The sequence below is a fragment of the Physeter macrocephalus genome, chromosome 9, assembly GCF_002837175.3.
Source record: "Physeter macrocephalus isolate SW-GA chromosome 9, ASM283717v5, whole genome shotgun sequence".
NCBI classification, from domain to species: domain Eukaryota; kingdom Metazoa; phylum Chordata; class Mammalia; order Artiodactyla; family Physeteridae; genus Physeter; species Physeter macrocephalus.
Genome location: NC_041222.1, coordinates 17,492,290 through 17,507,644, shown reverse-complemented (window position 1 = coordinate 17,507,644; position 15,355 = coordinate 17,492,290). Strand labels below are relative to the sequence as shown.

At 42.6% G+C, this 15,355-nt stretch overlaps 1 long non-coding RNA gene across 1 annotated transcript in view; it reads right to left on the bottom strand.

The window, feature by feature from the left end:
* Positions 1-1,909: 1,909 nt before the first annotated feature.
* LOC114486852 (uncharacterized) overlaps positions 1,910-15,355 on the bottom strand; it is a 50,280-nt gene continuing 36,834 nt past the window's right edge. The window contains exon 4 of the long non-coding RNA XR_003681163.1: positions 1,910-2,033. This is a non-coding gene — a long non-coding RNA (uncharacterized lncRNA). The remainder of the gene's footprint in view (positions 2,034-15,355) is intronic.

Sequence of the window (15,355 nt, the reverse complement as noted above, 5' to 3'; positions counted from 1 at the left end):
CAGAGGCTGTGACTTCATCAAGCTTCCAGAATGACAGTGTGAGCTGTTTTGTGCCTGCTTGCTAGTGAACGTCTGCTGTGTGGCAGACGTGGTCTGAGACTTGCTTTCAGTATAACACAGTGGTGAGTTATGTGAGAGTAGCAAATTGTCCCCCACCTCAAACTTTTTTGGGTTACCATGTATTCTTTCACATCTATTAAAAAAAAAAAAAAGAAGAGCTGTGTTACCAAATTGATTAAATCCAGTTCATAGGCCCCTTCGGCTCTTGCAAATCTATACAGAGATCAAGGCACCCAGGAGAAGCAGGTCACCTCAGGGGTGAATGGCTGACAAACACGACCAGAGAACAGATATGTAGAGCATGTGAGTGTCCCCTTGACGCCCAGAATTCAGTTGGTAGGAAAACTCAGCAGAGGAAGGATCTTCAAAGGATGAGGACTTAGGGTCATTTTACTTTAGATCATAAAAGGAAATATGACCTTCTTTGGTAATCAGAGGCTAGTGAGGCCTGGAAATCCTTGAGTCACATTTGGAATCACGGTCTGTAACAAGAAGGATTTTGTTCACGTTCCACTCTATTGAAATGTTGGTGTTTTCGCTATGAAGTTCATTTTCTCAGGATAATATCGTGGGAGGAAAAGTGGCAGGACTCCCATTTGCGCCTAAGATATAGCCACTGCTGAGTTTCAGACCATCCTGATGAGTCAAAGAAGGGGACAGGCCATAACTGAACAACCACTGAGGAAGGGGCTTTCTGAATTATGGGGTTTTTGGGAAATAGCGAGTGGAGGTTTGAAAAGTGTCCGAGAGCAATGAAGATGAAAGATTTGGGACTGCCTTGTACATCACTCCCTGGCCCAGCCTATATGAACTATCGGTCTGCTTAGATCTCTCAGGACTGCAGGCAGAAACCAAAGGAGACATGAGAATATTGCTCCCAGCGTATTAGACCCAGGGAATTAAGTGTGACCCAGATGGGAGGAGGAATCTTCTCTTCATTGCTGTTTGGATCCAATACAGAGAAGATTCAAGGCAGTGCAGAGCCACTTGGGAGCTACAGAGTTGGGGTCGGCACCTTGGCTATCACTTGGAGAACAGACAGTGCTGTCACCCACCCAATGCCCTGGGATCAGTGACAGTACTGGAATGTGGCCACTGAGGGGCTTTTCCATTGGTGCACATTGATTATGTAAGCCAGAGAAAAAGAATTTGAGATCAGTGTCTGTAGACTCATGCAGTTTGGGGCAAAGACAAAAAATTTTGGTCATTACCCATGCTGAGCTCCCCTGTACCTATTTATGCAGGTAAGACCTGAGGAAACTTGGATTAAATTTAGGACTCTCGTTAGAATTGTGGTGATTCTGGATTCTCCTTCAAAAATAGAGCCTGAGACGAGGTCTTGTGCGCGAGCAGATTATTTGGGAAATGATCCGGAAAAGTGAGGCCAAGAGGGAATGGCGATACCAGAGTATATTATCAAGTTGGTCACTCTGTGTTACTAGGGCTTGACCCAGTAAGACCCTCTGAGAAGCCATGTAGAATATGCCTCATTTATCCACCAGCTCTCATCCCCCATTAGAAAAGAGATGCCCATTGGCTTTAACTCCCCTGCCCTTTCAGGTTCCACGTGCCTGAGTGGGTTTCCATAGCCATCTCACGGCGCAGCATTAGAGAAGTCCCAGGGCAGGAAGACATGATACAGATGAAGTGAGGCGCTGTCAGAATGTCTGCACAAAGCTAGTTGCTACAACACCAGCTGGAGTAAAAAGTGGGCTGAGAAACCTCGAGGATGTGGAGTGGCACACACACAGTGATACGGTACATCTCTCGCATGGCTCAGATCCACTCTCGTCCGACGTTAGTCCCATTCATCAGACAGCCTTCAGTGTGACGGCTTTCTATAGTCTCTACAAAAGACTTACAGGAGGCTTCCTGGAAAAAGCTATAGTCGCTCCTGATACAACCGGCATTGCAGGAAGGGGTCCCATAGAGTCAATCTGCTACCAGATGCCTGGCCAATACCTTCCCCATACCTTCACAAGAAATGGAAATTCTCAATTATGCAAATTGCAATTCAGTTTCAAGTAACAGATAACTGACCCAAAGTGGCTTAAACTAAAAAGGGAATTTATTGGCTCATCTAACTGAACAGTCCAGGAGTAGATCTGGATTCAGATAGGGCTGGATGAAAAATATATGTGGTATTGTTGCCATAGAACAGAAGGAACTGATGCAAGGCAGGAAAAAAAACAGGTGTATATTATATAAACATTTTTAAATTTTGCCAATACAATAAATGAAAAAAATAGCATTTTTATTTGCATTTCCCCAACCACTGCTGGTCTAGTGGTTGAAGTGGGATTTGAACACAAGTCAGTTGACCCAGAAATTCATATTCTTTTTTTACCAATATCCTACACTATATCTTTCACATCAGCTCCATTTGGAATGCTGAACTAGAAAAAGGCAGGAAAGAAATAAAACACTGCCTATAAGATCTAAGAAGATGACAAAAGATTTAGAAATTCTGCCTGGGAAAATTTAATGGAAATGGGGATTTTCTCACTGTTAAATTTGTAAAGGCTATGAAATAATGTAACTTCTCAAGAACATTTAAGGGTTTAACTGTTGCCTTTTATTGACGGAGAATCATTAAAAGATTCTGACCAGCTGGCAGAAGAGGAAAGGAATTAGCCAGAGGGAATCAGTTTAGTCATAACAATTACATTTCTCAACAGAAAAGGTATAACACAGGGATGGGTATAGTAGACACACGTTGTCTGTCTACCCTGCATCCTCCCCTGGTCATGTGGTCCTAATGCAACTGTGAATAGTGATGCCACCCTCCCCTCAACTCAAGAGTGGTCATGCAGCCCAGGCTGACAAACGAATATGCTCATCCTTCTGGTCATGGTGAACGGTTCAAAGATGGGCATGTGATATAAGCAGAGCAATGATTAGTGAAGTAGAAATAGAACGCATATAACATATTTAAGGAGATTTAAGGATCTATACCCAGGCCACAAAAACGGAGGGAAAGGAAGACAAAAGCAGAAAATAAAATAGAAGTGATACCAGTTACCACATGATTTCTGTAGTATGTAATAGAATGTGACATGCAATAGTGCAATTCTCTTTACTAGCCCAGCAAGGCAAATCTAAGTGGAGTCCTCCCCAAGACTTTTCTGCCAGAGTAATCAGAATACCTCTTTTTCATTGGTATTGATACCTGGCATCAATAACCAGGTTGATAACCTGGCATCTAAAATCAGCATTATCCCTGAATTTCCAAATCATCTGAGCCAATAAATTTCCTATTTTGCCTGAGTTGACTTGTTCAGATTTCTGTTTTCCAACAAGAAGTTTTCGACCAATATACTAGCTCACTCTCAAATCTGTTACAGCTCCTTCTTCTGAGTCTATTTATGTGAGAGGCTTCGTGTGTGGAAGGACGATGGCCAGTCGACACCTCTAGACACTGGTCCCTTCACCAGGTCCCATGGAGAGTGTAATGGAAAGAAAAAGGAATGCAAGGCAAGTGTGAGTCTCACTTCAGATTCCAGAAAGTGCATTCGTTCCCCCCACATTCCTTAAATATGATTCCAGACCCGTAGGCGAAGGATATTTAAGTGATTTACAGTGTGTAAGCTATAATCCTTTTTCCTTTGTCGTATGGGAAATGAAAAGTTGATTCCTATGTACAATCATTTAAACAAAACAGATTCTGGACCAAGTGTCAGCTGTTATGTTATCAGCCAATACAGTGCTTTTTAAACAGCCCTTCCTAAAACTCGTCCATTAGAGCCAACTGATCAATCAGGATGTGAGTTGGAAGCAAGGCTGTGATGAATAAAGACTAAATGCAGCCCAATTAAAGCCTTTCTGAGGGACTTTGTAATGTGGGGTTTCAAAGGAACAAAAAAAGGAGCTGAACTGAGTCTCTGACCCAAAGGTGCTTAGGTTCCCTGGAGAAGGGGAGGGACATCAAACCACAAGAAGAATGGCCACCTTTTGTGGAGCTGCTTCTCCATGCTAGGCACGCTGCCTGCTTTATCCCACTTGATCCTCACAACTATTTTATAAAAGAGGCATTTTTAATCCATGGATATTCACATGGAGAAACAGAGGCTCACAGAAATCAAGGTTTGCCCAAGGTTGTATAATTGGTCCATGGAGGATCTAGGAGTCAAGCTCAGTTCAAGCTTGTCCAAGGCCTGTGCTCTTCCCAAAAGCCTGTATTTTTTTCCACAGCATTATGTGGCCATTTATAGCTGTGTTTATTGACAGTTTTGCATTTAAGGCATTCCTTCAAGAACTAAACTTCTAGTTAAGACCTCTGAAGGAACCAAATCACACCCATAGTTATTCTAGTTATTCTAGAAGGATGCTCTTCTAGAGGAATTGTTTACTACCTTGAAATGCTCTCTTATAAAATCTCAGTTCAAAGGCTGTGTGTGTCCCAGTAAAAAAAAAAAAAGCTTTTAAATCTTTTGCCACAGGCTTAAATAGTGCATTATTGTCACTCACGAGTCATATCCTAATCTATGGTAAATCACACGATATACTCAATCTGTATTATAGCTAGTGCCCTAATTATATGTATCCTTAACTGTTTATACTACCGTGATGGAATCAATTCTATTAATTTTGCAGTACCCACAGATTTCCCCTCTTACCCAGTCTGCCAAAGAGATCCTGTAATTAATTATCTGCTCAGTTTTCCTCCTTAGGAGACACGAGAAAATGAAAAAATTCCTCTAAATATTTTGTGCTTATTTGTGCCTCTATAAATCCAACCCTTCTCCAAAACTGAAGCACCTGGGACACAGCTTCTATAGCACTGCACGACAACACCTGTGAAAAGATAGCAGTACACCAGGTACAGAATCACACATGCCTGGCGGCATGGCAAGGTGAGATGATTCCTGGAGCCTGACCATCCCTTATGTGTTCTTCACAGCATTATCAGGGGGATTACACGAAATAATATACATGAACATCCCTTCTTAACTACAAAACACTGTGCAAATGTGAGCTGTCCTAACCAGGTGGTGTGTGCAATGGAGATTACCTTTTGCCAGGGGGTAAGCATTTCAGTTTATATAACACTTTTCATTCCAGGAGCCCCAAACCCTTGTGAATATTATCCTAAGAAATATCGCTTGAAATAAAATGCACATAAATAAACAGAGTCTAACAAACGGAGGCACCAATTATGATGACAATGATGAAGGTCTTAAAAAAGATCGTCAATATTTTGACAAGTCAACTCTCAAGGATGCTGCCACTGTAATCACAACACCTTCTGAGGGGAAAAATCAATTCTCAACATTAAAGTTTCCCATCAGTGTTGACTGTTTGGGTGAGGGGGGAGCATGAGGGGAACAGAAGTGGGAAAACATTTTAAAACGTGAATTTTATTTCCCATAGCAGTATACATCAGAAAACTGAAATATAACTCCGCGACTCTTTCAAGAGTTTCTTTTTGTTTTCCGATGGTAAAGGGGGAAAAAAATAAGCTGTCATTATCAGAATGATCAAATGCAAGGAGAAAAGAGGCAGAGGTAAGGAAAGCACCAATTACAGCACTGCCAATCTGTGTGCATTGGGCTCCTTCGAAACAACAGTGCAAATGGATCAGAGGATGTGGGGAGGGGGACGGTACGGGTAGGGAAGAGAGAGCTGCCAAAATACAAGACGGGAGGCCTAGAGAAATTGCCCCGTGGCGCTCTGGCAGCAGTTTAATCAGCCAGAGCCCCTACATTCCCATGCACCGATTCCACTGTGTGTGTTCACTTGCGGATTTGGCTTCTGCCTCAGTCTCTTTGTTTGAGTAGCTAGGCATGAAAAAGAATCATCCGCCACCAGAGCTCCACTTAATTCCCAATTCCTCTCTGGAAACTATCTGTTGGCATCATGTAATGTTCTGTGTAAAAGGCCAGGCTTTGGCAGGTCAGAAGAGAAAGTTCAGACCCTCCATCAGTATCCTCGTGGATAAAACTAAGTCAATTCTTGTAAACTGACAGAAGAATCTGCACCTCTGGAATAATGTGCTGCCCCAGCATCTCACTGTTCTTGCCAGTGACAAACAGGAACCCCTGACAAATTTTCCTCCCTCTCCTAGCGCATGCAATGATGGCACAGCTGTTTTCTCACTAAAAAAAAACAGCTACTCCTCTCTCACTCCAGACTATAGCAAAAGTTCAACTTACACTAGTGATTGAACTACCATGTGTCATATGAAGAAATACAAAAGAAATTCACCAGGAGATGCTCTAAGATTTCTAATCATTTTATCCACGTCCCAGTACCTAAATTTGAGCAAGATGTTCACAAGTTTTTGAATGAGCAAAAAACAAGAAATCTGGATAGATATTGCGTTACCTGCTGTTTTCAGAAATCTTCATGCAGGGTAATTTTAATCCCTGCCTTTTGTCCCCATGGGTCAGGGAAGGCACTTTGTCATATTATAAGTGCTTTGATTTGTATCAAGGACCTATTGGGTTCAAGATACATTCAAGAGTGCTCTGAGAGACATAAGAAAAACTGGAAGAAAGAATAAGTGAATAGACTTCCAGTAAACTGAAAGATTATACACACAAATTTGCCTTTCCCTTCCCAAACCCCTCTAAAATGACAGTAAAAGTTAAAAGAAAAAGAAAACATGAACCTACAAAAACAAAGAAAAGAGAAAAGGAGATGACAGCAGGTTATAGACAGCCACAATATTTTGGAAATGGAAACCCAAGGAGGGAAAGGAAAGGACGTACGGGAGAAGGAGTTAACCAGAAACACACCAGTTCATGCCTCAGAATCCCCAGAAAGTCTCAGGATTTGAGGATGCCAGGTGCCTCCCAAGGAAGAAATGCTGAGTGGGTCTGAAAGCAGGACAACTGACCGCAAGTTTTGTAAGGAGTGAGCAATCCCTCCAACCCCTCACCAGCCCTTTGTGGCCAGGCAGCCACAATTGCTGCCCAAGTGGAACCTCAGCGCTGTCCCCCGGACATGTCGTGCAGAGGTGTCTGGACTTGGGAACATCAGACACAGGTGACAACGGAGTGAGGCACCACAATTAAATAAGGAGACTGTGTGATAAATCACACAAGAAACAGTCCAACCAAATCCACCCCCTTCTTCATGGTAGTTCTCAGAAATATTGCCAATCAAGCTTCAGATTGTAGACAAGAGAGGAGTTCTCTAGTGGCCTAATGGTTGGGATTCCAGGCTTTCACTGACACGGCCCAGGTTCAATCCCTGGTCAGGGAACTGAGACCCCACAAGCCACGCAGGGCAGCCAAAAATAAAATAAAAATAAAAAAATAGAACTACCAATAACCAAAAGGACCTACTGTATAACACAGGGAACTATACTCAATATCTCAAAAAAAAACGCAGATAGGAGAGAGAAAACTAGTCACAAAGAAGTAGGGATAAGAATGGCATCGTCTTGGGCTTCCCTGGTGGCGCAGTGGTTGAGAGTCCGCCTGCCGATGCAGGGGACACGGGTTCGTGCCCCGGTCCGGGAGGATCCCATATGCCGCGGAGCGGCTGGGCCCGTGGGCCGTGGCCACTGAGCCTGCGCGTCCGGAGCCTGTGCTCCGCAGCGGGAGAGGCCGCAACAGTGAGAGGCCCTTGTACCGACAAAAAAAAAAAAAAAAAAGAATGGCACTGTCTTCTCAATAGCAACACTAGCAGCTTGACCCTGGTTGACTCTCCTTCAATCCCACCCCACATCACTCCACATGCTTGGTTCTGAAGGTTTGACTTCATACAGAGGCTCCCACAAAATATCAGTGTTTCCCTCTGTAAGTGCTTGGTATGGCGTATCCACCCAGCCCCCTCTTACCAAAGAAATGGCCTTGGTTCTCAACCTACAGAGATAATGAGGAACTGCCTTAGCAAAGGGAAGAACCAGCATGGATTGTTTTCCTGGTCTCTCTGTTCTTTGGATAGTACTTTACTCTCAGTTCCCTGTCCTCCTCTTGTGATTATAACCTAAAGTGCAACGATGGCAGCCAATCCCAAATATATTCCTGATTCCTGCAATGTAGCCAAAGACTGATTTCATCACCCTTTCCTTTTTTGCTGGTGATTGGAGGAACAAATGGATCATGGGCCTGGTTTGATGAATAAATAAATGGCCTAGTGACATCTGGAGTGGCAGTCTTCCAGATCTGCAATTGGCATAAAACACACATAATGAACCAGGGGTGGAGACATTGGGTTTAGGGACCATAGATTTGATATTACCTCACCATCCGAACATCGGCCTAGATTTCCCTTTCTTGGCTGCGTTCAGGGGCTAAATGCCAGCTCCTCATCAACTATGCAGTGGAGACAAGAAGATGATGCTTGGTAAGTCCACCATAGTTTATGAAGCCTGCAGCAGCCAATTTACTTGACAGAGACTAGTCCTGTTGTTACAAGTATCCTTTTAATTTAAAAAAAAAAGAAAGAAAAAAGAAAAGGAAAGAGAAAAAGAATAATCTCATTGTTAGGTGACTGATGGAGAAGATTGTTTTTGCTTTCAGCAAACCAATGGAAGAGAAAGTCAACCCACGTGGTCTGAAAAGGACAATGAGAACCTCACTCGTGTACTAGGAAGAATTTAAGAAGGACAATTTCCAGGCACTTGAATGGATACAACTCTATTGTGCCTCTGGTTCCTGGATTTTGTGTTTGAGCTTGGTCTCTCTGCCTTTTGAACTTTCTACTGGTAAGGCGGCCCCACCTCACTCATGAGGAGGAAATTTGCACATTTCCAGGTTCAGATGCTGAGTGAATGAATCATGGAAGATAATGTTATTTGCAATAGAGGAGAAGCAGCCATTGAAGGAAAGAAGATGATAAGTTTGCTTGGGGGCATGGAGAGTTTCAGATACCTGCAGAACATTCGAGGTTCCTGTGGACACTGAGAGTGTTACAAGGTAACTAGAAACTAGGTCCTGACAGGCTGAGGTTCCTGTGGACACTGAGAGTGTTACAAGGTAACTAGAAACTAGGTCCTGAGCTCAGGTGATCAATTAAGCTCAGTTCAGTAGATTTGGAATTCATTTGATTAGAGGATAAAGTTAAAGCCACAATCTTGGATAAACTCATCGGGGGCTAAGGTGAAGAGTTTAAAGAAAAAAAAAAAGGTTATTTCAGTCAGGGTAGAGCTAGATTATGCTGTAGAACAAATAATCTCAATGACTTAATACCTCAAAGGTTTATTTCTCATCCATTCTTCTTTTTTTTTTTTTTTGCGGTACGCGGGCCTCTCACTGTTGTGGCCTCTCCCGTTGCGGAGTACAGGCTCCGGACGCGCAGGCTCAGCGGCCATGGCTCACGGGCCCAGCCGCTCCGCGGCATGTGGGATCTTCCCGGACCGGGGCACGAACCCGCGTCCCCTGCATCGGCAGGCGGACTCTCAACCACTGCGCCACCAGGGAAGCCCCTCTCATCCGTTCTTTATGTCAAGAGTTGACTAGGAATGCTATTCAGTGTCATCTCACTCTGGGATTTGGACTGATGAACAACCACCCACCTGGAACATTGCTGGTCTCTGTAGCAGGTGGAAAGATGGGTCGCATGCTGGCAATTAACTGTTGTAGCCCAGAAGTGACAGATATTGCTCCTGCTCATAATTCAAAGGCCAGAACTCCTCACACAGCCCCACCCAACCACAAGGAAGGCAGTAATTGTCATCTAACCATGTGTCTGGAAAGAGAGGAGTGCTGACATCAGGAGCCACATTAATGACTACCCCGAAGCCCAGGACAGACTTTGTATAAACATGTCACTACAGAGATGCAAGAACTAAGAGTCAGCACAGCAAAAAGACAGGGAAAGAACAATTAGGCATAGGAGGAGGACCAAGAAAGCAAGAGTCATAGATGACCAGGAGGAAGGAAAGAGAGCGAAGAAAGGAGCGAGTCATCAGTGCAGAAGTCTCTAATAGAAGGGTACACCATGCCCAGTAAAGCAGAGGGATTTAACACATCCAACTGGCTATCTCACAGAGACACTTCAAGATGGCACTCATTTCCTTGATGATTTTCTCAGTCACGATTTCTGTCCCGCAGTCTAACCCTAACCCCACAACTAACCTTAATTATAACGATGCATACATAAGGCTGCCTCAGCCTGTGGCCACCAAACATTCTAAATGTCTAATCCCAAATTCCTTGCTCTGATTTCAGTCTTATTAAGCAAACTTCTGCTTATGCTTTGGCTTTCCTTGAAGGTCTATCTTCAGTAAGAGAGTGCGTTAGTTATTGTATATTAGAGCATTTGGGACCACGTGACAACTCCACTGCTCATTTAGGTAAGTTTAAAAGACAACATTCTGATTCATCAGTGGGATGAACATGGTATATATGAGTCTCTCCCTGGATGGTTCCACCCGTGATATGCAGGTAAATGTATGATATGTAGGCAAACATAAGGCCTACAAGCCTTACGTGCAATGCCTGACTTTTTTCTACAATGAGCATTTAGCAGGAAAAATCCAATAAAAATAAACTTCACGTTGAAGAGAGACAGAGGAAGGAGTATGAAGAACTCAACAGAGGAAAAAACTGGGTAAAAGGAGTTAGGAAGTAAAGGAAATGGGGAAAAGAGAGACCCTGAGAGGAGATCGCAATTTCAGCAACCTAAAGCCTCGGGTGGCCTTTTAATTTTTGCTGAATTTAAAACAGGACTACAATTGTTTGCAGACTATGAAGTCTACAATTTGGCAAAGTTTAAGTTAAGGTTATTGATGGTGGGATGAAGTATCAAAACTGAACACATGTCAGAAGCCAAGTATATACCACATTTTTCTATTTCTAGAAATAAGCAAGCTGGGAATTATTAAATAAATTATAACAGAACCAGATTGTATATTTTAATATTATATATAACATGCATTATAATATAATAAATTATAACAGATTATAATACGATGGAATACAATTTGGTCACCAAAATTAGATTGTTAGATAGTATTAAATAGCACAGGAAAAAAAATGGCCTCAATAGAACGTTCAGTGGGAAAACAGCAGGGTTTTGAAATATGTGTGCATTATTATACCCAGTTTGAAAAACAGAAAAGGCCAGAGGATCTCCAGAATGGGTGGGGAAGTAGTGCTGTGATTATGGCTGATTTTTATTTTAGTCTTTATATTTTCCTGTGATTTTTAAATTTTCTATAATGAACTTAAAATTCCTTTAGATAATGTAAATGACTTGTATAGAGAAGCATGCTTCCATTAGCAACTCAGTTTTTCAATTATTTTGGTAGTTATATTGGAATTAAAAACTCATTGGATACATTAAATGTAGCATATTTAAATGCTCAGGGTATATATGTTCCCAACTGCTTTTAAAATGAAATTGTAATTAGATGGAATAAGAGAATTGAGACTAGAAAAGCGCTCTGAGGGTAATGGCAAAGGCATGAAATGCCCTATTTCAAATATTATAAAATACCATACAAATGGTAATCTGGTGAACATATTCTGCAGAATGCAATACATATAAATTACAACTTGACTTTAGATTGTCTCATAAGTTTTAGTATGAACAGAAAAAGTTTTCTAAATTTCAAATTAAGCTCAAGGTTTATTTTTACAATATATGAAAATGAGATGATAAGCAAACCAATACTGAAAATAAGATTATGGGGAAAAGAGTCTACCTGCCTAAGAGAATATACGATTGTCAAATAGTGGAACCATCCTTTACATACTTACAATATATGTGTTAATTAACAATTAATACTCTAAGTACAGTTCTAAGCTCCACTTGGCGATGCAGAAGAAACGAAGAGTTTCCTCCCTTCTGATGAATTCTGCTCTTTCTGCCAAGACTGAGGCAAGATCATCTGAGAGTAAGGGGACAGTGTGAAGCCCAGGGATCAAGGAAGGTAGAGAGGCTCAAGGTAACTTTGCAGAGAATAGGACGGTGTGTCCACCAGAAAATAATGCTATATTGCCATGGCTTGAAGGTCTCAACCTAGCTTCGGATTGAGATTATTTCAATGATATAACTGAATGATCTCACTGAGCAAGATGGACTCCTAGGGTGCAAAGAGAAAACAATTTTATTCTTCACCCCCAACTGCCCATTTGAATCCTCTTTTTTGAGCCAGCTCTTCCTTACCTTCCAGATGAAATATTGGGAAGGTCTTCTAACTCTCTGATCATCTCAGATAATAAAATGTCCTCTGGTCACTTCATCCCCAAATCACAGCTTCAGTTTATAAATTAATATGCCCAGAACTATTGCAACAAAACTCTAATAAACTTCACTGCAAGCCTGGATATGCTTTAGAACAAAGGGCCTGCAGTGGGGAATGAGGTTTCACCTCTGTTTCCCCATTAGTGCTACTTCTCCCGACCCCTCTCCGATCCCCCACCACTTGGCTACCAAAAGGTCTTCCAGGATGGGAGCAGAGACATCAGGAAGGTAAGGGGAAGGAAGGCCTTATTTGACTGACACAAATATAAGTTGGTGTAGCTTCCCTCTGGTTCTGGCTGCTGTTTTAAGCTGGCATTTATTCTCTCATTCGAGTATCTGTGGCCTCCCCAGACACCCTCCTGCTGGACCCTTCCAGTTGGAATTCCTTTGCCTCAGGCAGTGCCTCTCCTCTAACCAGCCACCTACAATCCCTCTCTGCTTGTCTACCTAGTAGAACCTCCAACCCCTTTTTGCTGAGGACATCTCATTGACTGCAGGAAGTCCTTTGGGTCAGAATTCCTTTTAAACAACCCAGACTCACATTCCTTCTGTGGGTTTCACATTTGGTCCCTGGAAAAATGCAGCTTTGGCCTGGCATAGACCAGAATGTGGTTATTTCCTAAATGCAGCCCTCGGTTGTACTGACACAGTTCATTTCAGTCAGCCCCTCATTAAAGACTTTCTTCCCTAGGCATGAATCTAATGCCTGTCTGTGTCCCCCAAGCTTCAAAAGATACCTATCGAAGACTGCCTGTGAAGCTCCCACATGGCTAAGGTGTGGGGAGGGGAGGGGAGGGAGTGTCAGATAGGAAGAACTCACAGCTCAGGGTAAGTGAGAGATAAAACTCATAAAGCCTGTTTCCACCCACTTTCTTCACAAGTCATGTATAGGTGGGCCAAATGATTTGCCTTGGAATATGATAGTATTTGGCATCCTTGGTCTTCGGGCCTCAGTGAAAACTGGAACAGAGGATTCTATTTTACTTTTATCTTCCCTCTGTGCAAGTTTTTCACTACTGCTCAGCCTCCCAGTTGAAGAGAAACAAGATGGTTAGGATCACGTTATGTCAAAGAGAAATGATGAAAAATAGGGCAGCAAAGAAATTTGGGCTCTGGTAAGAGTGACTGAATTGATGCAGCATGGAACCAAAGCCGGATAAGGAAGGAAGTAAAGGAGGTCAGTGGACTAAATGGTTCAGGAGGTTGAAGAATGAATGGCTGAGTAAACATTCTGGAAAGATACTTTTAGCAGTTGATTGACTAAACGGAATGGAGATGAGAGCAGCTGAACAGTCTTTGGGGTCTGGAGCCTTGTGGACTGGTCAGTGATTATGGAATTATTGGCAGGGTTGGAGTATTGGAGAGGACAGCTGGTTTTCAGACCAGAATGATGAACTCTACTTTGTTGAACAAGCTGAACTTGAGAGGTTAGTGAGACATCCAGGTAATGTGACTGGAGGGTTGGAGCTCAGAAGAACAGCATGGTCCATGATGTGCCTTTCAAAGTCAGGACCAGAGATAATTTTGGGAGTCATAGGATTCAGTGATGTCTCCAAAGGAGAAAGTAGAAAGACTGAATGCAGAGATCAAGGACCACTTGGGAAATGCATCTTGTTTGAAGAAAGGGGCATAAAAAGAGACTGTTAACAGAGAAGAAATAAAGCTCTCTGCCATCCCAGAGAAAGAGCTGCATCTGGGAGTCAGGCTAATCTGTTCTGAAGAGTGCTTCATCCAAGAATACCTTTTCTTCCGCTTCCTTTCTAATCACATTTATTGCCTGATTATGCAGCTAAATCTCTTCCTACCTCTATACTTAGTTTCCACATCCATAAAATGAAGTTAGTAACAGTTTCTGCCTCTGGGGCTGTGGTGAAGATATAGTGAAACAAAGGGTGACATGCCTGGCATAGAGTATAAACCCAGCAAATGTGAGCTATATTATTATTATCATTTTTTTCATGTTTGTCTCTGCTTAATCAATAATTACTCCTTTACAGGATGAGTATATCGAACTTATTTCCAGAGGCTTTGTCTTTTTTGCCTCTCAGTTAGCTCCTCCCTCTAATGCAAACGGCACTGGGAAAGAGAGAATAACTCAAATGTCCCACTCCTGATGCCCTGGCATGGTTAAGATAAATATGTTGCCATAATGATACTGGTTTGATTTTCAAATCTAATGTTCAGAAGTCACTATTTCCTCTTAGGGACTATGCCTAAAGTTTAGACACATTGTCCCCAACTGGATGATGATGGCTGAATTATGACATTTATTTACTGTATTAGTTTTCTATTGCTGTGTAACAAATTACAACAAACTTGGTGGCTTAAAACACCACTTTCTGTCTTAGTTCACAGTTCTATGGGGCTGAAATCAGGGCACTGCGTGGGTAGGTCCTCTGCTCAGGGTCTCACAAGGCTAAAATCCAAGTGTCAGCTGCAGTCCTCCTCTGGGGCTCAGAGTCCTCTTACAAGCTCACTAGTGATTGGTAGAATTCAGTTCTTTGTGGCTGCAGGACTGAGGTCCCTGTTCTCTTGCTAGTTTGTTGTCTGGGGATCTGTCTCAGCTTCCAGAGGCTGCTCCTTTCCACTGGCAGTTCACTACATAGCTGTATGTATTCTTCCAGGCCAGCAGGAATGTTTCTCTCCAACGTCTTCCTTTGCTACCAGTTGGAGAAAACTCTGCTCCTAACAGACTCGCCTGATTAGAGCAGGCCCATCCAAGAGAGTTTCCCTTTTGCCATATAACATACCCTAGACTGATGTCTCATCATTTTCATATGCTCTGCGCACACTCGAAGAGGAACGGATGATACAAAGGCAAGGGTCACTGGGGTGGCCTTAGAATTCTGCCTCCCACGCTCACTTATGGAACAGCAACTATGTCTCATGCACTGCCCAAAGCACCGTGGGTACACAATAGATTAGATGCTGCCTTTCAGTTGCTCATCCTCTACCCCCCACTGTCCAAGACAGGAGCCCCTGCCACATGTGGCTATGGAGCACTCAAACATGGCTAATCCAGATTGTGATATGCTGTAAATGAAGCATGCACACTGGATTTCAAAGAACTAATACCCCCCAAAACCCTGTGAAATATCTATTAATATTCATGTATTAAATACATAGCAAATTGGTAATATTCAGGATACATTGG